General features: G+C 65.3%; 1 long non-coding RNA gene across 1 annotated transcript; it reads right to left on the bottom strand.

Moving 5' to 3' along the window:
• On the bottom strand, positions 1–433 carry LOC127029086 (uncharacterized). The gene is made up of 3 exons (XR_007768125.1): positions 374–433; positions 230–279; positions 1–74 (listed from the first exon to the last, which is right to left on the bottom strand). It is a non-coding gene; the product is annotated as an uncharacterized LOC127029086 (long non-coding RNA).
• Between the last annotated feature and the right edge of the window lie 4,674 nt (positions 434–5,107).

Genomic DNA, 5,107 nt, shown 5'->3' with positions numbered 1-5,107 from the left:
TCAGCCTGCCACCCTGCGGAGGTCACTCGGGAAGATCCGTCTCTGTGTTGAACTCGATCCAGGCGCTAAGGAGACTGAAGGATGAACAGAAGGGCACCCCCCACCCCCCACCCTCTGCCTCAGCGGTGATGGGCATTTTGGACCAGGCGCTGCGTGTTCCCAGGGCAGGCAGGAGGGCAGAGCCACGGCCTTTGCAGGCGTTGGCTTTCCCACAACAAGAGACACTTACCCGCAACGCTCCCTTTCCCCACACCGTTGAGCCCCAGCAGTAGACAACAGCTGTGGGTCACATTGTCAAGAGATGGTTATTTTCCTCAGGAGCTGGTCCCTCTCCCCTGGACTGCGAGGAGCATTTTTGGTCAGGGATGCTTACCAGACAGGACGGGAAGCAGCAGGAAAAGGAGCCTCAGGACCCTCCTGCCCTTCTGGTGGGTGCTGCGTTGTCTAAAAGAGAGGCAACGTTGTTGTTCCCAAAGCCCAAGGTTGGGACGCATATTTGCCGGGGATCCGCTTGGGAGCTAGCTTGCTACCAGGTTCCTGTGCTCAGCACAGCTGCAAGCCCAGGGCCCGCGGGCCTTCGGGAAGGTCTGGCCCGTTGCACACCACCCCTGGGACACAAAGACCTCTGGCCTGACGCAGGGGCAGCAGCCTGGCCCCGCTTGGCTCTCCCCGGAGAAAGGGCAGGGCCGTGCCCCCGGAATGGGGCTGCCGGGCTGCCCGGCTGGAGAGCAGTAGTGGCCCATTGCTAGAATGGGCCCCATGCTCTGGGGCTGCCTGCTCCTGCCGGGAAGCGATGCAGAACACAAGGCTTCTGGCCTGATCCCTCCCTGCTTTCTGGGCCCTCTTGCACCCACCTGCCCAACCCGGCTGGCATCTCCGCAACCCCAGCACACTGGCCAGGCGGAGGGAAAAGCCTGCTCTCCTCCCGAGATCCAAGCGCCTCTTCTCCGGGCATGTGCCGCTAGCTGCTGAAAGCGCTCTGCTTCGTGCTGCTGCCCACCTCTGCAGCGTGGGGTTTTATGGAGGGCAGCTGGTTATGACCTCCCAAGAGGCGACTGGTGATGCCCGTGATGACCTCAGAGGGGCTACCCAGGGAGGGGGTTGCTGTGCCGCCGCCTGGGAGGGAAAAGCCCTGTGGGTTGGCCCCCACCCCCACCTGCAGCTCCCAGAGACAAGGGGCCAGAAGCACCTGGCAGCACAGAGAGCAGCACCTCCTGTGGCTGCCCCAGCAAGCTGCTGTGCCGTTACCCACCTCCTCCTGTGCCAGGCGGTGGCATGGGCTGCGCTCTGGGCAGGAAGAGAGTGTTGGGAGAATTTGGGGAGTTTTAACAGTGAATTAGAGCAGGGAATTGCCTTTTTGCACTTGGGCGTTGCCAGCTGCTGATGGCAGTGACCTGCGGTGCTTCAGAACAGGCTGTAGTTCCACGGGGGTGAGTCCAGAGGCAGTGGTGCTTTAAGCGCTCCCCCCGAAAGCCAGGGTGCAGGTGCTGCAGACAAGCCCAGAGACCCGGGCTCGTCCCTCAGCCCCTTGTCAGGCTCCTCAGCCACCTCCCGGGCGTACGGCAGCCTGCAGGACTGAGCTGTGAGAGCGCTGTGCGCAGCCCGCTGGGGCGGGCATCAGGGAGCCGGGCGTGTGGGTACTGCACGGAGCCCTGCGGGACTGGCCCGGGAGCGGGGACCCCAGTGCTGCCCGGGCTCCCAGCGCTGGGATCAAGCAGCCCCGTGTGCAGGTCCCTTCAGGCTGGAGGACCACCCCATGCAGACTGCCCCCTCGACAGTTCTGCATGAACACTGAGTCCTAGCGCAGAGCCAAGGAGTGCCTCTGCGTCAGAAAACCCAAGGCACGACCTGTCGGAAAAGGGGCCGACTTGGAAAGCGCTCACAGAGTCTTTGCCAAAAAGGCTGTGAGCACTCCCCGATGAGTCCAGGGAGGCCTCTGAAAGGCCACCACCAGTCTGCAGAGCCACAGTGCAGATCGACGTCGGGTCCTGCCTGACCCCCTTGTTTCCAGCTTGCGTGCCCTCCAGGTCAGCCTGGAGGTGGAGTCCGAGCATGCCCGGAGCCAGCTGCTCCCTGCAGTGGCCCACTTCCACCCGGCCTGGAGAACGAGCCTTCCATCGCTCAGCAGCTTCCACGGGTAGACTGATGCCCAGCCACTTCCCGTGCAAAAGCTAGCTGACTTCCCTAAACCCCCTCTTTTCCCTTTTTACTGCTGGGCAAGACATTAGATGGCATGGACTATCTCTTTGGTTAGTTTGGGTCATTTGCCTTGGGAGGGGGTTGTGTGCCCTCCCAACCTCTTGCACATCCCCCAGGCTATTCACTGGGGGAGCAGACTGAGAAACAGAGGCAGCCTTGGCGCTGTGCAAACACTGGTCAGCAACAGCTCAAATGCTGGGGGGTTATCAATGCTGTTTTGCTCACAAATCTAAGACCCAGCACCATGAGAGCTGCTAGGAAGAAAAGTAACTCCATCCTTTGCGGCCCCCGGGCAAAGGGCATTACTCTCGGCACCCACTCGTAGCGCACGGCGGGAGGAACCGCGGGCACCGTGTGTCGGCATCTCCCCGCGGGGTTTGCCTGTCCCGCGGCCGTCCGGCTGCCACAGCTCCCCAGCCCAAGCCAAGGAGGAGCCAGGCTGCGCATGTACTCCCAGCAGGCACACGCAGACACTCACAGACACGCGTGTGCACCACGAGTGTGCACATGTGCACGGACAGCCACACCGCGTGGGCTCCAGCGCCGGGCTCCAGCTTCCAGCCCCCGTTTGGATCCAGCATCCAGCCGCGGCGGGAAACGACAGCCCAGGATGGGGAAAGGTAAAGACCAGCCCTCTGCTCTAGCCCAGGCAGAGCCCATGCTTGCAGGCTCCCAAGAGGAATGGGGTCTCTCACTTGCTCAGGGAGCGGCGGCTGCCAGCACGCGGGGGGACGCCAGGAGGAAGGGGGGGACACGCGGCAGGCAGGCAGGCAGTGACCCACGTGCTTCAGCTGTGGCCCTTTGAGTGGCTGCGTGCAGCGGCACCGCGTTGCGGAGTTGGCAGCCTGGATCGCTCCAGCCTCCATCCGACAGGGCCTTTCCCCTGGGCAGCGAAACCTGCGAGCGGCTGGAGAAGCTGGCAGGGAGCAGGCAGGGCTGTGCCGGCCGCTGGCTGTGGGGTGAGCAGGGACAGGGCCTTGGGGAGGGGGCCACCGTCTACGAGATTGCTAGGATGGGCCCCACGGGATGGGGTGCAACTGGCAACGGGGCCGTGGGGACAGGGAGCCACGGGGCTGTGGTGCCACCAGGGATGGGAGCCTGGGGAGAAGGGGAGACCGGGGTCATGGGAGGAAGGGAGCGGGGCTTGGAGGGTCTAGGGGTCTGTGGGTGATAACATTTGCCAGCCTCCGTGTAAATGTTTCCGCAGCTGCTGGAGCCTGAGTAGTCTCAGACATGCTTACAGGGCTTGGCCTGCACGGTGCTGAACGGTTGCCAAAAAGGGGGAGTAAAAAAACTATGGGGACGTGTCGTGGACCTGCGTGGGAGCCCAGGCCACAGCGTGTCCCCACAGCAGGGAGCCCGGGCGGGATCGGAACAGCCCAAGTGTGGGAGCACCCAGGGCAGCAAGGCCCAGCTCGCTAGTTAGGGAGTCCCCCACCCACAAAAACACCCCCACACCCCTGTCAGTGCCCCCTCCGCATGGCAGCACCCCCAAGGGCATCGGGGTGTCGCAGTGCTGTCCCCATCCCCCGGGCACCCCCTGTCCCCTCAGGGCCCAAGGCACCCCAGAGACCCTACAACAAGGTGCAGCATCAACTATTTTATTATCTGTGCAGCATCCGTGGGTCCGTCATCCTCATCCTGGTCCCCATCCATCCCCGTCGTCCCCATCCTGGTCCCCCGGCAGGTCAGGGTCCTGGTTACCCCTACGGGCGTCCGCAAGGGGCAGGGGGACTGCTGCGGGTGGGGGGGCCAGGTCTAACACGGTCAGGGAGCTCCAGACCAAGCACAGGTTGGCCAAGGCATTGGGTGGCTCTGCCAGCTCCTGCCACAGGCACCGCAGCAGCGGGGACACAAGCTGGGGGGAGCGAACCTGGGCCCACGGCTCTGCCGGAACCCCCAGCCAGGGGGATCCCTCCTCCCAGCAGTGCCCCCCGCCTCCCCAGGGTGCCCCCCACCTCCCCAGGGTCATCCCCCCCAGTGTCAACCACACATGGTGTCCCCAGCCTCCTGAGAAACACCCTTCTCCCCAAATGTCCCTCCATCCCACTCCCAGACTCCCTACCTGACCCCAGCATTCCCTGCTCCCCCCATCCTGAGGGCCCCCCCCAGCCCCAGGGTCATCCCCAGCCCCCAGACATCCACATCCCACCCCCACAGCACGGCGGGTGCCTGGGGAGGCACTGGGAAGAGCCGGCGCCGCCACCTCGAGGTCCCGCTGGCCCTCGTCCCCCTCCAGCTGCTGGAGCTCCTGGCCGGTGTTTTCCAAACACCGCGCCACGACACGGTTCTGGGAAGAGGAGCCGGACAGAGGCACTGAGCCCCTGACACAGCCCCGGCCGCCGCGGCTGGGGGACACGGGCAGAGGAGGGGACACTGGCCTGCATGCCGAGCTGCTCCATGGTTTCCTGCAGCTCCTGCTGCTTCTTCCCCTGCGTGGGGAAAGGAGGGGTCAGGGGCTCGGGTCTCGCAGCCCCAGCCCCCGGGGACAAGGGGACCACTCCACACCTACCAGACACCGCAGCAGCTCCTTGTGCCTTTGCGACTCAGCGGAGCACTGGGCCAGGCGCTCCCAGAGCATGCAGAGGTCTTGGCCCCCCGGGCCGGGGCTCGCTGCCCTGGCTGCTCCCACCCCCGAGCTGTGCCCATCCCCCCCGGACTCCCTGCCCCTCCGTGTGGGGATCTGGGGGGCCTGCAGGAGGGGCTGGTCCTGGCCGGGCTGTGCAGGAACGGGGGCACCCCAGGGCTGCCCCTTCCCGGGGCTGGGGCCACGCTCCTCCCCCGGGGGGTCCAGCCCTGCCCCGGCCCCATCTCCCCCCTCACTGCTCGGCCCAGTGCCCTCCCAGTGCCCCCACCCCGCCATGCCCCTGCCCGTGCCCCACCCTGCTGCAGAGCCCTGCTCTCCCAG

The sequence above is a fragment of the Gymnogyps californianus genome, unplaced genomic scaffold (assembly GCF_018139145.2).
Source record: "Gymnogyps californianus isolate 813 unplaced genomic scaffold, ASM1813914v2 HiC_scaffold_67, whole genome shotgun sequence".
In the NCBI taxonomy this organism is placed as follows: domain Eukaryota; kingdom Metazoa; phylum Chordata; class Aves; order Accipitriformes; family Cathartidae; genus Gymnogyps; species Gymnogyps californianus.
This window is presented reverse-complemented; position numbering and strand designations above follow the sequence as displayed.